Source organism: Ambystoma mexicanum, chromosome 1q (assembly GCF_040938575.1).
Source record: "Ambystoma mexicanum isolate Mex_15411 chromosome 1q, UKY_AmexF1_1, whole genome shotgun sequence".
Taxonomy (NCBI): Eukaryota; Metazoa; Chordata; class Amphibia; order Caudata; family Ambystomatidae; genus Ambystoma; species Ambystoma mexicanum.
The window spans coordinates 272,684,699-272,707,417 of NC_090922.1; positions in this window are offsets into that span (position 1 = coordinate 272,684,699).

Below are 22,719 nucleotides of genomic sequence, written 5' to 3' on the forward strand. Positions count from 1 at the left end.
GGTCCTCCGCTTTTCCGGTGCAGCCACCTCCCGAACCCGGGCCTTCCGCGTCTGCCCCCAGGGTCATCCCGCCGCCGCCAGGTGGTTCAGGGCCGGGGCGGGAGCTGCCGGCCAGGAGTCGCAAGGGCCTTCTACAGGCCTCGCTCGGGCCCGGGCTCGCCTTAGATCTCCGCGGAGCCGCGGGGCCGCAGGGGGGAGGGACTTCAGTCCTTCGAGACTCGAGGGTTCCAATCTCCGGCTCCGCACCTCGTCTGAGGCTCAAATTCGAACCGGGGGTGCCCGGCACCGTCGTACTGGCGTGGGTGGTGTCGGCTCTTCACTCCGGGGGTGTCGGGGGGTCTCAGGTCCCTCGAACAGTGCCCTGCTGGGGAGGCGAGCCGAGATGCGTCAGTCCATCTCTGCGCCCCCTGGTGGATCCCCCTCAAAACTATTTTGACTTCATGAGCGCCCTTTATTGACAGGTGGAAAGCACAGCAATCGGAGCCAAAATTGCCCCAGTTTGGCAAACTTATATGTTGACAGCTTTGAGAAAGCAAGAATGTATCTTGAGTCAAATCCATTTAACAGACTTATAAACGCATGGAAGTGTTATATTAATGGCATTATGGTCATCTGGGAAGGCACAGAAGATGATTCTGTGTTTTGTTGATTGGCTCAACAGTCAGGATGCTCACCTTAAATTTGCCCATAATAAAAACAACAGCCATCTTAATTTTCTTCACATAACCATTTACCACCAGAAGGGACGGCTACTAATTAAATCATGTAATAAAATCACAGATACAAATTTGCTTTTGCACTATCAAAGTCCTCCTGTTAAAGACCTCAGAGTTAACTTGTTGTTTGATACATTCTTGAGAGTTAAAATGAATAGCAGCAGGGGAACATTGTTTTGAATCAGTGGCCTTTTACCTGTCTGAGAAATTACGCAGGAGAGTGTCTCCTAAGAAACGGATTCGAAAATCAGCGAAAAAGGGCTTTCAATGATCATTTGGAGGTCCTTTTGGAGCATCAACCAAAAGACCAAATCTCACAATTTGTGTATGTTATGACATGCACCGATTTGAGTTTGAAAATCAAGAATGTTATATGCAAGAATTGGAAAGTGTTCAATAACGAACAACAAGAGGTCACAGGACCAATATTTGCATATACAAAAAAGGATCTGTTTGCAATCTGATTGGTAGAAAAAGACTGGGAATGTTCAAACTGAAGGGGTTACTCTTTCTCTGCTGCGGGGTCTACTCCCGGTTATGGGGCATCACCCGTGCAGTGCATGTGGAGTATGCAAGTTGACCAGGAAAACCACAGGGATAGATATAGGATTGGGTAGAATTTGGACTCAGAGTGAATTTACTAACTGTAACACTGATCATGTGGCTTACATGATCCCTTGTCCTTGTGGCTTCAGGTACATTGGCAAAACTATCCCAAAAATTAAGACTTGCATCATTGAGCAAAAAAGTTGATTAAAAATAAGTTGTATGGGGCATGGCCAAGATTGCCAACAGAGCAAACGGGGAGTGAGTCGCTCCATCCCACTTTCCCCTAGGTCTGCCGTTTACAGCAGGTAAAAATTATCAGGTGCACAGTCCATGTCTGCTGCAGGGCGACAGTAGCCCTGTGGTATGTCTGCCAGGTCCGATGCTTCATGAAGCAAAGAGATTCAGTGACCCAGGCAGCTAGTGAGGAGGGAAGCCCTTAAGATGGTGGTCCGCCCTTGGTGACAAGGTGAGCAGCGACGGGAGCACGTGGGGTGAGAGAGGAGCAGTGCTACGACTTGCGCTCCGGCCCACAACCAGAAGAGGCTGGGGGTGCTGTGCAGGGAGCGTTGGAGGCCAAAAGCTAGACAGCACTCCCCCGGCTGGCAGAACAGATTGCCTGACTTTGCGATGGCGGCTGCCACAGTGCTGTGCGAGATCTGGGCCTGCCCGGCTGGCCAAAGTGAGGAGCCCATAGTGGTGAGGCTGCCAGGGACAACTGAGTTGAGCAGGCAGAATGTGTGGGAAGCCTGCATAGTTGCAATGGGCCCGCAAAAGGCAAATGAGGGCAGCTGACAAGAAGAGGGATGCATTAAGCTGGCAGGGCACCCAAAGGCTGGAGAGGCGATTGAGGTGGCCAATATCAGGCAACAGACTGTGTTATAGGACAACCTGAAAGCATGCTGCCAGCATGCAGCCCATATTTCGAATTTCTCTGCTTCCATCTGGAGGATTGAAGGAGGTAAGGAGGTGTGTGGTCATGAGTGCCTAATCTTGCATATGGCTGAAGCACAATGCAGGACAGGGGAGCTTGCCCCTTGGAGGACGCTACGGCAAAGGCCCCTAAGCAACTCAAAGCATCATCTCTAAAATCATACCTCCAGGGCACATCTGGTGCCAAGAAGTGGGAAGACACAAGAAGGGCCTCAGAGGAAGGGAGATTGTATGATGCCCAACTGATGAAAGAGGTGATGCTCTCCATTGCTTCTGTTCTACGTGAGGATATATCTGCCCTGCTTAGTGCTGAATTGTCTGCTGTTAAGGAGGAATTCTCTAAAGCGATCTCTGATACTAAGAAGAAGATTGGGGACTTCGGTGAAAGGGTAGCAGAAAATGATAGCGGAATCGCAGAGCTACAACAAAGAAACAAGATCTCCAGACCCTTGCAGATCAATGTTAGGCCTTGCAAAATGGGTGTGACAACATGGAAAACCAGTCACGCATGAGTAATCTTGAGATTAAATTTATGACAGTGGGAATGGAAGGCATGCATATCAGAGGTTGCATTACAGAGTTGTTGTCAGTGCTCTGCCCCGAAAAGTTTGACAGAGTTCACATGGTGGGCATGAGAAGAGACTGAAATGGTCCACCTATGGACATTTTGGTCAAACTCCACGAATTCACAACAAAGGAAGCTATCCTTAAAGAAGCCAGGAAGTGGATGGACATAGACTTTAAAGGATCACTAATCCAAATCTTCCAGGATGTTACTCAGCGACCACTAGCAAAGAATAGTGCTCAATGAGATGGAGATGTGTGATGGTCCTTCACTGAAGGAGATTGTACTAGTGGAAGGGATCATACTGGTGAGAGGGGAAGATGTGGGTTTCACCAAAGGAAAGAGTAGGGGGAAGGGGAGAATGGGATTGTTGTTGTTGAGTGGGGGCTGGGGTTGGGTTTCAAATCCGGTAAGAGGGCAACGATTCTGCGTTTATGTGGAGGAGGACTACTTTTCCATGACCCAAGGTCCAGGCACAATTAAGTTGCGCTCAGGGCATGTTCAGAGGCTCAATACACCAAATAAACAAGTGCAGTTGTTGAGGGAGCTGTGGCGGCTTGGTGCATACATGAAACCCAATACAAGAATCATGACCAGCATAGAATGCAATACAGGAACTTTCCTGTGCAGTTCCACACTAGTGCAGCCACCAAATGAGCTGGGGCAGTGATCCTAATTCATAGGTGCCTCAATTTCAAGGTTAAGGGCTTCACCAAAGATGGCTAAGTCCGATTTGTCATTTGGACCGTTAGTGGCACCAAAATGATGCTAGCCTCTATTTACACACTGAATAAGGGACAGAAACACTTTATGTTAAATTGTCTGCAGGCAGTGTAGAGTTTTGGAGAAGGGACCTGTCTGGTAGCAGGGAATGCAATGCAGCAATGGAAGGGGATGAGGACAGATTGTTGACCTCTAAAATTCCCCCATGTGTAGGAGCCAGAAAAGTTAAAGCCAGACTGGGGGAGATGGGCATGGTGGATGTATGGAGGCACTGGCAACAGGGGCAGCGGAAGCACACTACTCAGTGGTACATCAGTCCTACTCGAGGATAGACATCTCTCATAAATGTACAGGTATGTCGCATTCACATTAGCATGATGTCTGATCATTTACCGCTGTTGATGCAACTCACGATGAAGGAGAAGCTGCACACGTGGCCACTATGGAGGCTCAATTATTCCCTCTTGCAAGACAGGCTGTTGAGGGATAATCTCGAAAGAGCCCTGGAGGACTATCTGCATCTTAATAACGTGGGTGACACATCATCAGAGGTTCAATGGGAAGCCCTAAAAGTGGTTACAAGGAGGGGCCTGATCTCCTCAGCAGCTGCTCAGCACAAGATTAGGACACTGCAGGAACTTGAGCTGCTCAGGGAAATTGAGAAGCTGGAGGAGCAGTCCAAAGCCAACTGTAGTAAAAATGGACAAAGGGAGCTTAAAGCAAGAAGGGGCGGGCTTAATATGTTAAAGGTGGACAACGCAGGGCAAATGTTATTGAGAACCAAGCAGATATGTTAAGGAAGGGGTGACAAAGCAGATAGGCTGTTGACCAATAGGTGGCGAGCAAGGGGAAATAGGAGTTTTATCCAGCAGATATTGGATGATGGGGTGGGGGTGCTGGGGGAGAAGATCATAAGTGAAAGGCCTGCCAGAAATTCTATCAAGCGCTGTATACATGAGACATAGTAGAAGAGAGGGACCTGTGGCATATTTAGACACAGTGGTCCTGCTATGTTAAAAATATACATTTTTTCTTATTTACACAAAGAAGGAAGATAAATACTTATTTCACTAACCAACCCACCTAGGAATTCTTAATAATACTTTTCAGAGGTAATTACTTCCATAGTAGTTGCTTGCGGTTGCAATTGTTACTGAGTTTGACACTAATGACAGTTCTACCGTATTATTGGTACTCCCACGCACTCGTGTAACTCGTGTAACTTGACAGATAAACGCTAATTTTATTTGGTTAGAAAAACCACATCAGATAAAGGGCCTCATTACGACCCAGGCGGTAAGTTACCGCCTGGGCCGTGACTTTACCACCATGGCGTAAACTACGTTTACGCCATGGTGGTTGGCGGACTTACCGCCCCATTCCGACCTTGGCGGGGCGGTAAGTCCCCAATCCCCATTTACCCTTCCCCATTCCCATTTTTGCCCCATAGGGTATAATGGGAGTGGGGAAGGCGTTAATTACGCCACCGTAAATTACGGTGGCGTAATTAACTCCATGGTCCCTTAGCGCCATGGATTTTAACACCTGCTAAAAGCAGGTGTTAAAAGCGCCATGGCGCTAAGGGACCTCGTACTCAGGCGGTAAGGGTCGGCGCTGTTAACGCTGCCGTTAACCCCTTACCGCCTGGGTCGTAATGAGGCCCAAAGTCTTTTGGAAGGGAAAAGGTTGGTTATACACACTGCAGATTCTAGAGACACTTTTTTAAAGATTCTAATGCTTTTGAAGTCCAATCCCTAACTATACAAAAAGTCAGTTTAGGAGTGGAGCCAAAGCCTTACGAAGCAGAAGAATAAGCAATGCTCCTCAGGATACTTCAGTCACTACGATAAAAGATGTTAAGTAATATAACACAAGTTAGGGCGGCCCTGTGAAGGACTCCCTAAATACCACAAGCTGAAGAGCCTGGACCAGAGGTATGGCTGGACACCCAAATATCTATTCATGCACTCCAGTCACACTGGAGCAACTCATTGGCTCAAGGTAAGTACAAACCTTTACCTCAGAGTAACTTAGGTTAGAAGAAGTACATTCAGCTGGATTCTCTCCTGTGCAGAAATGACGGACCCGGTATCCGGATGCCTCGGTCTGGTGATGAGAGGATGAACTCTCAAGGGGATGTCACAGCAGCAGCAGTCACAAGAGAGGACCCTCAGAAAGGATTTCTGCGGTCTCCCGTTCCAGTCTGCGGTTTTGGCACCTTTTTATCAGTTCCAAACAAAGGATGTTTATGGACTGTTCGATCTTCTTCGATTCTGAAGTCCTGCACTCTGGTGAGGGGACTTAGATGAGTGGGATCGTAAGTCTGGAGGTCCAACTCGAGCTCACCAAAGTTCTGGGAAGATTTGGCCTCGCCAAGATGTTATAGCTCAAATGGTTCAGAGGTCTCCTGGTATTCACAGTCTGCAGCTCTGGAAAAATACAGCACCTCTGGAGATTGCTCAATTTGTAGTTAGTCTTCAGGCTAGTTGACCCCACCAGACAAATGGAAGGCGGTGTCCTCTTCGACGGTCCTCTGTCGATTAGAAACTGGGGTCAGGACAGCAGTGGTCACTTCAAGGGTACTGGAGGGGTCTGAAGGCATCTCTGCTCGTCTTCATCTTTGGTTCTTCTGTTCTATTAGTTGACTCGCCCTCTACCTCCGACACCTCAAATTTTATTCGGTTTTCCCACTCACTCGTCTGCAAACTCTCTCAGCATTTTACAGAAAGGGGTAGGTGGCTGTCCAATCAGGACACCCAGTCACCCATTGGGAACTGGTTCCATTCAGGGACTCTGGCAGACAAAGGGCAGGGGAGTGAACAACTCCTACCCCACTTTCTGCCTTCACAGACACACTGGAGCCTAGCCTGGGACACCCAAGAGTTCCTGCAAAAGGCAAAACAGACACACAAACCCCCCTCCCAGAATGGTAGAAGAAGGGCTAACAAAGGACAACCACATGAGAAATGGCAAAAAAAGAAAGGAGCCACCATGTTAGAACATAGGTGACCTTATAGTGCACAACCGGGACTGTGAATACAGTCTGCGGTAAAAAATAGCACAATAGTTGGTAGAACACATCCACTGCCATCACCCATAACTGTATGATATGAAATGATATGATATGATATGATAAATATGATATATGATATGATAGTGTTAAGGATTCTAATCGGGCATCACACACCAGACCGGGACTCTTGCCACTAGCCTAGGTTGCAGTGCACAATTAAAATGCTTTTACTTAATTTCCTAGAATTCGGATTGAGCTGGCACCCAGCCCGTCTCACACCCCCTTTTACAAATACCCCGGGTCACAATGGACAATGAACCAGGCCGGTGGGTTGTAATACAATATTTATATATTTTAAATTCAAAGAAAATCACACACTTTTAATATTGGGCAGCAAACACAAATGGGTGATAATTACAAGGTAAATTGAGGAAATACACTTAGTTTGACCTTCTACTATAACATATCCAAAGCAAAAATGAATGGGAACAATTTTACTGTTCCGGTAGATAGCACCTGCGTAAAGATTTCCTCCTGCAATGCTCCCTCAAACCCCTATTAATCAAATTTTGTGTGGATAGAAATGAGCAGCAAGGAATCGGGTGTACTATGCAGCAAACAGAATTAAAAGCCTACCATCCCCCACGAGATGGGAGGTAAAATCGGATTTTAAAACCTTTGCAATTGCATAAAAAAGATATCTGAATGACTAAATACTTAATTTAAATGTGCAGTTACATAAATGGGGTAAATATGAGTTATAGCAGTATCAGGGATGTAAGAACACTAGCAACTACAAGGCAAGGTACCAACAACGGGCATACAGTTCAAAAATCAACTTTGAAGTGACAACACAGTGCAGACAAATCACACGCATAGAAATTGCATTTGCTAATTTACACAGGTTTAAAAGCCAGGGATAATATGCAAGTGAAAGAGTGACTCTAAATGGATGACTGGATGAGATTTTTAACAGGAAAGGAAATGTAATTAAAAAAATAAAATCAGTTGACAGAGAAAATCGGTTTAAAAAGGAAAGGGCAAGTTTCACTTAAACTAGATTTTAGTGGCTAGAAAAGAGAGACGCCGACCGGGACACACGTTACTTTGCAAGTGTAACCCCTTCGCACCGTGTGGCTGTTTATGTGGGAATTAATTTGTTTAATCAAAATGGTACTAAGGACTTACACAAGACAGAAATTAGTGGAAGAATGGCGCTAACACTTGAAGATCAAGGACAGGATGCACAGAGGACTCTGACAGTTTTAAGGATTTCGGCTAAGGCAGTTATGGGATTTCTATGGGGTGGAACCTAACACTAGGTACAGAGCAAAGGAAGCAGTTTGTGGGTGTTAGGGAAGGGAAATACTCACAGCAAGCACTTGAATGGGGTATGTGGACAGCACACTGGGTTTCTGGACAGCAAGGCAATATCTGGTCAGTGGTGCCAGCGGCAAGCTCTCCCAGATGAAAGCAGCTGGGCAAAGGTCTGGTCAAGGCACAGCAGCACCTCAGCTGGATTGAGCGGGTGGCAGGGCAAGCAGGCAGCAATGGATATCCCAATGAGGATTCAGCCACCTTTGCCCTTTCTCCCTGAGTTATTGTGATTTTTTTGTGGGTTCTTTTCTGGATCAATGATCCTGCCTGGATAGAGTCAGCTATGCTCTGCCCTGGCAGCGGAGTCTGGAATCTTGCAAAGTGAAGATGGAATATCTGGATGTGCAGGAGCTGGAAAATTCAGAAGAGAGTGTCCTTTGTCTCTCTGGGTCGCCCCCTTTTATAAGGTGGGTGACATCACAGGATTTACCATGGGGGCAGGCCTTTGGCTTGACATGCCTCGAACAACTGGATTTGTCAGGGTTTACTGTTACCACCTTCCCATCAACCGGTTGGGCTTCAAGGACCTGACATCAGTTTTATGGTGTGAGCTTGAATTGCCCATGCCCTCCCACAGTCATTTTTGACAAAAATCAGTAATGACATAAATTGCACATTTTTAACGTTGTGGCATTTTTGAAAATCACATAGGCAAATGACACATTTCATACAGAGCATGGCATTCCGACTCCCAAGTCTGTCCTTTGTTATTTCCCCCTCCTAATAATCTTTCACACTTTTCAGTGGGAAATATTTCACCTAAAGTTCTACAATTTTATATATGGGTACCTATTATCACAGAGCATGTTTGCATTACATTTTAAAGTTGCACCAAGTATACTTTTACCACAATTTACTTTTTTCTGCCATTTGGGTCTCCTACATGCTGGGGGGAGCCACAATATCTTGTTTTAATGCCACAAAAATGACATTTAAACTGTTAAACTTTTTGTGTTTCCCAGTTGCAGAAATAAAAGCCTTACAGTGTATTAATTCAGAACTGTCTTTTTCCCCAAATGGCCAGCATTGTCTTCCAAATAAGGGCATGTTTTTCAACCCACCGCCAACTATCAAGCACTAGCCTTGTGTGTCATAGATTTGTCTTTGAAGCTCCCCAGTTTAAGTTGAGGGGAGGTGCTGCTTAAAAAGTCACACCTACATGTCCCAGAAATCCATTGTACCCGGCTGGAGCACTGCCACAGAGTCTGATGAGGGTGTGAAATGCTTCACCCCTGCCTATTCATAGGCCTCAGATGCTGGTACACTTGGTGGAAGGTAGATCCTGTAGTCAGTCCTTTGCAGCCAGGGCCTAGAAACCTGTCCTGCTAGTTTCACAGTAACTTTATTTATTTTTCTTTGATTCTTTCTTTCCTGAACCAGAAAGCAAGACTGTTGGCATTAAACATCCTATGTATGTTTTAACACAAACCCCCATCACATTTCTATGCAAGGACAGGGCCTTCATTCAAGATTTCACTTTTAAACAGATCTTTTCTTGTTTGTAAAAAGCACCAATTTGCTCGTGGTTCGTTTTTCCTTAGCTGTCACTTTCAAATGTGGTTTTTCCTGGTATCTTTATTCTGAGCATTTCCACGGCCATAGTCAATTTCTACTGTACAGAAATCTGTTCAAAGCAAGGGTCCAATGAAACTGACATGAGCAAAGAGAGAGAAAACTTCTTATGAAGGGTTTCTCTGTGTCCTTTTGTTGCAAAGGTAAAACGTTTTTTGTACGGCTTGAAGTGAAGTTTCTTTGTTATTTCACAGATCTTGCCTGACACAGCGTTTTTGCTGGGGCACAACCTAAATATGGAGGGACCTAACTGGGTCTCAGTGGATCCAAACTGTATACTGTTGAACAGATGAAAAAGAGCATCAGGGCGCAGTCATTTTAAAAGGCAAAATATTCTCTTTCTCAGTGAAAAAGTTGTGAGCTGGCAGCATAGCAACGCTGCTTTTCAATTCTTTTCTTTGGTGCACATAAGGAACACACTGACAGCCATTCTCGGGGTGTTCCATGATCCATCTGACCCCCTGTGTGGCTGGTAAAATGGCGCAGCCATCATTTTGGAGACTGCAAAGCACAGTATTAATGCAAGGCAATAGTGCCCAACAGAGCCAGCAAAGCCATTCTGTTGGTGACTGCTGAGATGTAGTTTGGTGAGGTAGGGGAGTTCTGCTGGGCTGGTCAATGTACCCCACAATAGTTTATTTGTATAGCGCCTATACACAGTGTGTTTCAAAGCACTTCAAGGCAAGGGAGGGAACAAGGGAAAATACAATTACATTTTTAGAGGCCACGAACAGTAAGGATGTATCGTACTCGGCCTGACGACATTTCAGATAGTGCAAGAGCTTAGTGCAAGAGCTAAAACATAGATAAGGAAGGGAGGGGGAGAGTGCGAAGGAAATGGAAACCAAGAGGTGACTACCATACTAGGCCTGACGACATTTCTGGTAGAGAAAAACAAAAGGTGAGGGAGAGGGGTGCAGAAATGGATGGGAGGAACAAAACAAGCGACTATCGTACTAGCCCTGACAACATTTCAGATAGTGCTAGAGAGGGGAGGGGGCAAGTAAGGGGAGGAGACAGACAAGGTTGCTATCATACAAGGTCCAGAGACAATTCTGATAGAGTAAGTGAATAGAAGAAAGTAAGGGGATGAGGGGAGGAGGTAGGAAAAGGGAGAAACAGAGAGGAGGAGAGAACAGAGAGTAAGCAGTCAAAAAGAGCGGAGAAGCAAGAGGGAAGAGCAAATACAATTGCAGAGGTCAGTAGTAACACATAATGTTGCAAGCCAGGATGCATGATGAAGATGGGAGCAGCATGATTCAGAGCCACCATGAGTACAAGATGTAAAGGAAGTCCAGCATAAGAGTTGAGAAAGGGTGACGTACCGTCAGTCAATGAAGTCCATAAAAGTCAAATCCAGCATTGGCCACACAGCGGTGATGGTGAAACCAGAATGTATCAGGACAGACACCTGCAGAAGTAGGCTGGAGGGTGGGGGCAGGGTAGAAGAATCAAGAAAAACAGGCAACACCTGTGTGTGGGAAGGGGGTTGTGACTGTGACTAGAAGGTCACATGAGCAGAGAGAAGGGGTACACTGGGTATCCCCTTGGTATTCAACATAAGGTGGTGTGTGCTAATCTCTCATAAGTAAAGTTTTAGGAATGATACAAAGTATTCCTCTTTCCTTAAGAACAGTAGTTCTAAACAAATACAAAATCTATATAAAAAGAAGAAACCAATGGGTTCCAAGCAACACAGCACATAGGTTGCTGCAAGCTGCAAAGGTTAAACACAGATGCCTTTAAATATATATGGAGGAAAGCAGACTCCATAGAAAAGGTAAAACACAGAGAACAGAGTTCCAAAAGACATAGAAAATAAGAATGAATGAGGGGTAAAAGGCTCCCTCATTCAGGATAGAAGGAAAAGGGTACAGAAGTCCAGCACAATGTGCTGGGGATCTCACTAGGAGAGGATATGAAGTATAACACTGATAAATCTCCCTAACATTGACCCATTAACGCATCTCTTTAATTTGACTAGGGAAAAGGGGGTATTGGTAGTAGACTTGATGACTGAGGCCCAAATAGTTTGTACCCGTAACCCTGGCAAGGACCCTGTCTACTGCTAATCTTACAGGCCTATATCTCTACTCAAGGTAGACGTGAAACTCCTTACTAAAATATTGACCAATCACTTGGATCCATTCATGCAATTCCTGAATGATCCTTATCAAATGTGTTTTGTACCTAATAGGGGGGGGCAATGTTAGGAAAATTGGGGATCGCTCAATCTCCCCCTCCCCTGACTGCTTCCTTGTGGGTCTGTTCTTGTCCCCATAGCCCTCCCCCTACACCCGTTGGCCGCCCAACTCACTACGCCAAGAGTGCTCCACCTTGCATACCCTCGCTCCCCTCCATTTCCATCTAGAATGTAGTTGAGTGAGAGCCCATTCCTTGTGTCCCCTGTCCCCCTCTTTCATCCCATTTTGCATTCTTGGGCTTTCTTTCCCTGCGTCCGATCTCCCTCTCTCCTGCCCACTTCCTTGTGGGTCTGTTTTTCTCCCCATAGCCCTCCCCCATTGGCAGTCCACCTCGCTACTGCAAGATTGCTCCATGCTGCAGGCGCTCCCTGCCCTCCATTTCCATTGAGAATGCAACTAGAATTGGGACTTCTTTCCCTTAAATCTGTAGTACTGCACAAGAGAGCTGAGCTATACATTAAGATTAAGAACAACCCAACTAATCCCCTATTGAAATGTGTAAAAGATACCATGGGAGGTAGTAAACATACTAAATTGGAGCAAGATATGTTGACGTTGAGTGAGGCAAGCGGCTGGTCCCCGTGTTGGGGCCAAGATAATCAAAAGATGTTCTACCTTCTTCAGAAGTCTATCGCACTTTGGGACTGGCAGGAGAATTATGTGCATTTGGCTACTTTAAGACGTTATAGTTTTGTGACTTATGTCCTCTATACTTTTAAGAACAGTCAACCGTACTTCAATCTCTGTCCTTCCCCAGCGTTGAGACGTGTCATCCTGTTGATGCTCATCAACTATCTAGCCACATTAGTGAATAGACCCTGGGTTGATGCGTCCCGAGAATCTATAAGAAATTGTAGACTATGTGGTATTTCATCTAATCCTGAAACCGCAAGGCATGTGTTAACACAGTGCCCATCGATGATTCATCATTATTCCAAGTACCTTAAAACGTATGTACACAAAATGGACCATTTGGCATCTAATGAGTTCTGGCACTATTGTGTTAACACACTTAACTCTAGGTTCCATATTGCACTATTTAACATCTGGTCACTTGCTGAAAAACAAATGAGTAGCTATGACCAGTAGGAGGTATTATTCTTTGATCTGACCCTAACGATCTGACCTAAGACCAGGTAAACTTGGGATATTCTTTCCTTCTTGCATATCCCCCAATTGGGAGATTTACTTATTAACGTTATTAATGTTTTATTAATGTCTTTCTTTATTTGTCAATTTTCACATGAAATATTTGTACTTATACGAGAAAGGTTGATGAATTGATGAATTGATATTTGATCAATTGATGTATTGATTACTAAGTAAGTACTGTAATTAATATTTGTTCTTTCTTGAGAAAGTTTACATTTTTTTAAAACTGTATCACATTACAATAAAAAAATAAATTGAGAATGCAGGTAAGTGAGAGCCCTTTCCTTTGGTCCCCTGCCCCCCTCTTTCCTCCCATTTTGCCTTCTTGGGCTTTCCTTCCCTACTTTTTCTGCATCCCTGAGCTCGATCTCCCCCTCTCCTGTCCGCTTCCTTGTGGGTCTGTTTTTCTCCCGATAGCCCTCCCCCATTGGCCGTCCACCTTGCTAATGCGAGAGTGCTCCATCTCGCAGGCCCGCCTTGCCCTCCATTTTAATATAAAATGCAGGAGAGTGAGAGCCCTTTGCTTGTGTCCCCAGTCCCCCTCTTTCCTCCCATTTTGCCTTTTTGTGCTTTTTTCCATAGTTTTTCTGCATTCCTATGCTCGATCTCCCCCTCCCCTGCCTGCTTCCATGTGGGTCTGTTTTCCTCCCCATAGCCCTCCCCATTCCCCATTGGCCACCCTCCTCCTCATTAGTACAGTCCCCTGGGTAGCCCCTCTGCCCATACAGCCCCTCCAGTGAAGGGCCTCGATGCAAACGGCAGCTCCTACAGTTGCAGCTCCAGATTGTGTCTGCCAGGGAAGCAGGAAGCCTTGTGCCGTCAACAAGCAGCGACTGACAAGTTAAGGGTGGTGCAAACATGGGGTATAGCCATCACTACACCCCACTAAACAGCCACAGCTCTCTAATTTCTAATATGTATAGTCTGATGCATGTACTCACTGTGACATGGCAACAGCACCTCTCATGTATGCCACTATGTCAGCATCCTATCCATGCCTGCCCGCCATAGTCAGCATTTACCTTACTTATACAAGGTAGCCATCTTGAAATCAGCATCATTGTGTACGGTGACCACACTCTGCATCATGGCAATTGTTTTATTTCAGCCACAATTTGCCTTTGAGCAAGTAGTAATGACGTAGAATTGTGTAGATAAACATGCATCACATCTAAGTAGAACCGTGGAGATTAGCTTGTGACACATCTAGATAGAACCATGAAGATAGGCATGCATCACATGTAGATAGAATTGTGAAGTTTAACATGTACCACATCTAGAGAGAAACGGCAGGTTATTTCTAAGGGCTCTCGGGCGGTAGCTGGAATAAGTCAATAAGGAATTTCTATTGGTCTGTTTCTTGTAGACTTTAGAACATAATCTTCCATTGTTGGTGGAAATGGATTGATCAAGAAAGTGGATTGACCCTTTGTCTGGTTCCATAGTGAACTTCAGATTAGGATTACATGTATTGATCCAGCGATTAAATGTTTGTAATTCTTGTTCAGTGCCTTTAAAGTTAACGATGTAACAACGCCAAATCTTTAGGTGACTGAGGAACGGGCTGTTGACGTCATATATATGGTTCTTCTCGAAAGCATCTACATAAAGAGTGGCTAAGCTGGGGGCAAATGTAGCCCCCATGCCAGTCCCCGATATTTGTTGGTAAAACAACTCATTACACAGGAAAAGGTTCCCGGTGAGTGCAAATTCAGCCAGATGCATGATGAAATCAGATAGAACATTATGTAGGTTAATTCCTGATTCTAAGGTATGTCTCACCCTGACACCCCCATTCAGTTTTGGGACTGTGAATTTACAAATATTTTAGCACTGAGTTACTAACATGTATAAGTGCTCTACAGAGGGTAGAAGTTCCCACTGATGTACCTGTGTGTTTCCCCCTAGGGAACGGAGGTGCCACCTGGATCCCAGTTGATGTTCCACAGAAGTAGTCACTCCATTGTTTACAATACCTAGTCCTGAAAAAGATGACCAAAATGAATACGGTAATTGGAACCGGTCGACCCACCAGCGCATGAGCCTCCTCATGTGCATAACAATGTCAAAACCAAACAACCAGAAACGTTCAATACCACTCTTCTAACCAGATAGGCTTTATGCCTCTAGGTTTTTATGTTTTCCCTCCAGAGAGGGTTCAACATTTTACTATGATCAGAACAAGTCCCGAATAGACAGGTTGACAGTACTATTTGGTGAATAGAACACAGATAGACATTCCGAGTACTATCACCCAGTCATAGACGGGAGAGACATATATTGATATAGTGCCTCGATGTAACAACTTTATACTTGTATCTGGCTTTTTTAATGCATATAGCATTGTAGGTATATGTGCATACTTGTTGGCTAGGGAGAGCCCTTCCGCTATCCCTTTTAGATATGCACCAATGAGTGCCTAGGGAGAGACATATGGAACAGGGACAAGGTTTTCTTCATTGTAGGGACAGCCTGCATGTGTGTGTTGTTTTTTGTAACTAAAGAGAAGATTTACCTCCTCTGTGACAATATTTGCTCCTAATACTGTTTTTTGTGTAGTCTGACTTAAATGGATGACAGAGGTTTTTTCATGCTCAGTGGTGCATGATAGTCCGCCATGGTCTACCTGGGGGAGAGGAAGGCCGTCCTTGTTTATTGATTATGTATATACTCATCTCACTTCCTTGGACTCAATGAAGCATTTTGAAATTCACCCAAAGAAGAATAGTGACCATAATTTGTTGGCTTTGCTTTGTCATTTGCCCTGCTCACCTATCAGACCTGGCTGCTATGTGAGTGATCTGAAGCTCTCGGGTGGGTGGAATAGGTTTAAATGGACCTCTGATAAGCTTATTCAACTGGGAAACATCATAGCTGATGAAAACTATCTGCTCAGCCCTGACATGGCCAAGTCGGATGGTCACTATGTGGCAGCTTTAAGCATATTTGAACAAAATGGTGGAGTAACTAATAGACCACTTTACAAGCATAAGCATAAATTTGATATGTTGGTGAAGAAGCAAAAAATGTAATTCTGGCCACAAATCAGAGATCCCTTTCTACTAGATCCGATGACTGGTGGTATTCGTGCTAAGAAACTAAAATTGGCATATAAGAACTGGCTTAAGGGTCATCAATTCAAAAATGTATCAGCATGATGGGGAGCTGATGTTACGAACATTGGCCTCTAGAAATTCAGCCCAAATCTGGGATCTCCTTAATAAAGCAATGTCGCTTCAAATCAAACCTATTCCAGATTGTCTATGGTTTGAATATTTCAAGAGTTTGTATGAATCACCGAGATCATACCCTGATAATGACTCCATCCCAAACTTTACCTCCAATTCAGCTCTGACTTTTGATCAAGATGCTATTACTTATCAGATTCACAAGTTGACTACCCCCAGAGCACCAGGGCTAGATGGCTAACTGGTACATCTTACATCCAATAGGCAATACTCCCCCCATACCGACCTGCCCACCAGCTGCAACCACTACGCAACCAACGTTCAAATCCTTTAGTCCAATATCACCAGAGCAATTTCTCAAACTTCTATCTGCCCGCAAACCATCTGGCTCTCCTCTAGACCCTTGCCCAGCAACAACCCTCAAAGAAATCTTCACTTCCACCTGCACAGGAGAACACGCAAGATCCATCATAAATGCCTCCCTTTCCTCTGGTATCTTTCCTGACGCATTCAAAACAGTCCATGTTAAACCTCTGATTAAAAAACCTTCCCTCGACCCTCTCGAGCCCAAAAACTACCACCCCATCTCAAACACCAGGTTCCTTGCCAAACTCATTGACCAAACCGCCTACTCCCAACTAAATGCCTTTGTCGAAGCCAACAATCTCCTAGACCCCGCACAATCAGGTTTCAGAGCCCGTCCCGGAACTGAAACCACCCTAAGCTCAATCTGGGATGACCTTAAAATGACAGCAGACTCCGCGGGATGTGCTGCACTAATCCTTCTTGACCTATCCGCTGCCTTTGACAAAATCAATCACTCAATCCTCCTAGACCGCCTCCACTCCCTAGGAATTTGTGGAACCGCTCTTAAATGGATAGCTTCATTCCTCAAAGACAGGTGCCAAATAATGATACTCTCCACCTATACCTCCCAAGCCCAACCGGTCGACATGGGAGTCCCACAAGGAGCATGCCTATCCGCCCTCCTGTTCAATCTCTACTTGATCACCCTCCCACCAATAATCTGTTCACACAACATCCTGTGTTACAACTATGCCGACGATACTCAACTAATTCTAAAACTCCTGAACTCAAAACCCAACTCCCGACCTGACCTGGCCTCCTGCCTCATTGACATAGAACTCTGGATGACCCAAGCCACCTCTTGTTAAACCCCTCCGAAACGGAAATCAAGGTTTGTGGCAACCCTGATCTTCTTCCGAACCCACTACCCTGGCCACCCGCCATGGCCAACTCACCGACCCCCTCCAACTCAGTGAAAAATCTTGGATGCACCCTCGACTCTGACCTAACTCTCTCGCGCCAAGTCAACAACGTCTCAAAGTCCTGCCACTACCACCTTAAAACCCTTAGGCTCATCTTTCCATATCTCTCCTTTCCCAACAGACTCTCCGCGGTCCAATCAATCGTTATATCAAGACTGGACTATGAAAACCCCCTATACCTCAGAATCTACGCCTACCAACTGAATAAACTCCAAAGGGCACAAAACACGGCAGCCAAAATGCTACTTGCGCTCGGCCCAAGAGACCACATCTCCCCAGCCCTTAAGATGCTGCACTGGCTTCCTGTAGCGTGAAGGGTGACTTTCAAAACCTCATGCATCTCCCATCGAGCACTGCATAAAACCGGACCTCAATATCTTCAAGACAAGCTAAAACCTAATCACCCCCCACGCACCCTAAGATCAAGCTCAGCCGGCCTCCTAGTCATACCTAAGACAAACGCAGTCAGATTAGGCGGATCATCATTCTCAGCCTTGGCCCCCACGCTATGGAACTCACTCCCACCCCACATCCGCCTAATTGAGGATGTAATGTCTTTCCGCAAACGGCTGAAAACCTGGCTCTTCCCCTAAAACCAACCCACACCAAACTAACTCAAACTAACTAGCAGCATCTCAATGACACCAATCCAACAAACTACCTGATGCAAGAAATTGACAGCTAGTAAACCCCTAATATAAACTAAAAGGACAATCAGAATTAACCGAATAAAATAGATCAAAACAATGAAGTGGTTAACAAGAATAAATCGTACGAAAACTCCTGAAATGGACATAATGCATGAGGAGTGAACGAAATGAATGGCGTGGGTGAAATAGTTAGAATAGATGAAGCGTGCGGACCAGATGAATGCACTGAGTGGAAGAATGCATAAGGGGAAGAACAGATGACTATATAATTTGTATGAGTGTATAAATCGAATGAATATCTAAATTGGATAAGTGTATAGAATGGATGATCAGGTTGAGCGGTTGGGTGTGTAGAGCGGATAAATACATAGAGCGGATGAGTGCATAGAGCAGCTGAGTGCATAGAGTGCCTGAGTGTATAGTGTGCCTGAGTGTATAGAGCGCCTGAGTGTACAGAGCAGATGAGTGTACAGAGCGGATGGGTGTACAGAGCGGATGAGTGTACAGAGCGGTTGGGTGTACAGAGCGGATGGGTGTACAGAGCAGATGAATCCGGGTGTACAGAGTGGATGGGTGTACAGAGCGGATGGGTGTACAGAGTGGATGGGTGTACAGAGCAGATGGGTGTACAGAGCAGATGAGTGTAGAGAACAGACGAATAGATAGAACAGGATTACTGCCTATTAGCGAATGACTTTATAAGACTGATGGGTGCATATTGCTGTTGAATGCGTGGAGACCAGATGTGCGCGGGGAGCGGATGAGCGCGGGGGCGGATGAGTGCAGGGGAGCGAATGAGTGCGGGGAGCAGATGAGTGCGGGGAGCGGATGAGTGCGGAGAGCAGACGAGTGCGGAGGGCGGACGAGTGTGGTGTGCGGATGAGTGCAGATGAGTGTGGAGGGCGGATGCGCGTGGAGGGAGGATGCGCATGGAGAGCTGGTGAGTTCGGGGAGCGGGCGAGTGCGGGGAGCACGTGATTGCATAGGGTGGATGAATTTGTAGAGCAGATGAAGGTATGGTGCATACGAGGGATAAAGTGGACAAATGCCTAGAGCGGAGGAGTTACATGGGCTGGATGAGTGCTCAGAATGGATAATCATGTAGAGCCGATGAGTGTGTAGAACGGATGAGTGCGAGAACTGATGGATGAGCGGAGCGGGATGGATAAGCTGACCAGAAGAACATATAGAATGGAGGGCTGCATAGAACAGACTAGTGTGTAGGGCCAACAAGTACATAGAGCAGATGAGTGCATATGAGCGAAAGAGTGCATGTGAAAAAAGTGGTGCGTAGAAGGGATGAGTGCGTATAGGGGCTGAGTGCATAGAGGGACTGAGTGCATAGAGGGGCTGAGTGCGTAGAGGGGCCAAGTGCGTAGAGGGGCTGAGTGCGTAGAGGGGACGTGTGCGTAGAGGGGACGAGTGCGTTGAGGGGACGAGTGCGTAGAGGGGGCGAGTGCATAGAGGGGACGAGTGCATAGAGCCGATGAGTGAGCAAAATAGATGAATGCATAGTGCATGCATGGGGCAGACTGGAGCGCGCGGGTCGGACTGGAGCGCGCGGAGCGGACTGGAGCGCATGAGTGCATCGAGCGAACCGGAGTGTGTGGAGCAGATTGGGATGCATGGAGTGGATATGAGTGCATGGAGTGGATAGGAGTGCATGGAATGGACTGGAGCGCATAGAATTGCGTGACATATATAGTATGGTTTAGAATGTTTTGAAAGAGCATACAACCCATTATACCACACCACCACGCTTACTCTCCCCTCTACACCACCACTCAACTAGAACACAGAGATACTATGACACCATTCGGTATAACTGTTCTCATACCAACATCCGCCGCATACTCCACATCACTCTAAGCAAAACACTGCTGATTACACACCCCCAGCCAGGCATTCTCCTCAGCCACACTAGGTCTGGATAAATCCTGCCAGAACAAACTCATACTCCTGATCTCTCAACCACCACACCTTCCACTAAGAAGCAGCTATACCGCACCAGCTGCACACATACCGGGTGCTCACACACACCTTTGACTCTCTCTACTCTCTCTACTGATCTGAACTTCGGTTCCCAAGGGCGTTCAACCTACCAGCACCTTCAGACCATACTAATGGTATATAAGGTGCTATTTAAATACAAAATAACAATAACAATAACAATATGTTGAAGGAAAATCCTGACGAATGGGCGCCAATACTTTTTTTAAAGAAACAAGATCTGGAACATCTGAGCAATTATCGCCCAGTAGCCCTGTTGGATGCTCCGGGGAAGATATTTGCATTGCTGCTCTTTTGAGATTTTAGATAATGGGCCATTCAACAAAATTTCGGGGATCCATATCAGTTGGGGTTTGTGCAAGTACTTGGTACATCTGTAAATCTCCTGGTGTTGTCCCTTATTAAAAAGCAAGCAGCCTGCTCAGGACAGCTTACATATATATGGCCTTTATAGACTTTAAGGTGCCTGCATGAGCTGCTTTGGAGGAAGAAGAGGGCATCCTTGTGTTCATCCCATGTTCTGTCATTCATCTTCCAATTGTACACCTGTACTTCCTTGCAAGTTCGCCTATACACTGAGGGTTTTCTCTCTGGGCACATACCCACTGCACAGGGTCTGAAGTAGGGGCGTATTCTGGATGCTGCTCCTTTCAACTTTTCTATTGCAGGTATGATATTGGCTCGCATTTGTCTACTGTTTTTTCATTTCCCCCCAACCTTGGCTCTTCTGTGCAGATGATCTTGTGATACTAGACAAGACTCCAAGATGCTTCCAAAAATCCTTACTGGCCCTTGAAAAATATATTGCCGAGAACCATTTAACTATGAACAATGCAAAGTCTAAGATTTTAATTTTTAGCGGCAAAGGGGTAGTTAAGACTAGACATTTTAGTTTGTTCCTAAACGGTTGTCCTTGGAGTGGGTAAACAAACGAGTATCATTACCTGGACCTAAATATGAATGACAGAACGGATGATGAGCCACATGTACGGGTTTTGCAGCACAAGATGAACTTGGCTGCATCGCAGGCCTTAATTCTTCACAGAAAATATGGGAAATTCTCGTATTGTCCCTGTGCTGATGTACGGAGCTGAATGCAAATTGTCGGACATTGGGTCTGTCTGGGAACAGGTTGGAGGGCATTTTCTGGAATAAGGTACTGAGTCTGCCACCTAATTTTCCCATACGAGTCATACAATTTGAATTGGGTCTCCTATCTTTGAACATTATTTGTGTATGGCGCATTATGGCCTTTTATGGAAAATGTATGCCAACTGAAGGCACACACAATTTGGTACTGGCTGCAATCTTCTCGCTACTTGGCTCTGATCAAGATACACTTCTACTCAAGTGGAAATGCAAATGTCTCTCAGCTATGGCTGAGGCTGATATCTCGTTAGACCTTCTCTTGACCAATCCTGATACAGCCAACCTTAAATTGTGGCAGTATGATTGGAGACTAATGTGGGAACGACTGAGTATGACTCTTTTAAAAAGGGGAATTTTAAGTACAAATCTTGTAATCATCCTGCACCTTATCTGATCAAGTTTTCCTAATCCAAACACCGGCTCTTGTTTTTGAGATTTTGCCTGAACCTCTGGCCAACCAGAGAGGTTTTAGGTACGAGGCTGAGGCTACCAAGAGAAAGAGAGGATTTTCCGGTTTCGTAACGGCAAACAATGTATAGAGTTTGAAGCACTTGCTGGTGAGCTATGAAAATCTGTTGGCCAAGCGAAGACTGTACTTATGCCATCTGTTTAAAGATTTTATTAATTTATCCCAGGACCGATTATGAGAAATGTGTTTTTCAGGGGATCATGTCTCGGTCTCCTTGGCAACGGTGGAGCTTTTATTGTCATTGAAAATTTTGACTGTGTTACATTTTTAAACCTTGATTTTTATCTAATCTCAACTGGTTTATATTGCAATACTAAATGTAAATCTAATTGTATCAATTGCTTGAACTATGATTTGTAATTGTTTTTGATTGAGTATTGAATAATGTATTTATTGAAAGGTTGATTAATTCAGCTATAACATTAAAAACATTTATTTTGAAAAGCTTCTAAGTTATTCCAAGCTTTATCAACGTGGGTGGTCCAGGAACCACTCTCTTCTTGAAATCTGACTCCTAGATAGTCATAGAAAGGGGATTTCTCCAGCCTACAGTCATCCACTCTAATGATTAGCTCTTGCCTTTTTCTTAAATGTAAGCCTAAAAGCTAGGCTATTAGTTTTTCCAGCATTTTGTAATTGTAATTGATTATTTATAATGCGCTTAATACCCAGAAGTTTCTAAGTGCGGACCTGGGGATCGAACCTGTGTTGCTCTTTGTCGTCTTGTTTCTAAGGCAAGCGTGTTACCCCTGAGCTATCCTCCCAAGAAATGTGACATTTAGAGTTAAGTCCAACTCCTTCCATTTACCCATGAAACATTCCATGGTAATTTTGAGGCCCATCGGGGGGGTAGATAAGAGTACCTTGTCATCTGCAAAGAACAATGTGTGGTACCTGTCCTTACCCATTTTTGATGGATCGGAAAACTTAATTAGCAGTTCCTCAATGACTTAATTGATGTAGATGTAAAATAAAAGCGGGGCAAGGACACAACCCTGTCTTAAAACTCTCACAACCCTAAATGTGGTTATAACCTCCCTCGCCAAACTATTGCGAACAACTACCTGAAATACAAGGACTGGACTATAGATATTAAATGGGTGGAGTTTTCCTCTTCTTAGGGACCTTCAATAATAGGAACCCCATCAAACTCTATCTTAAGG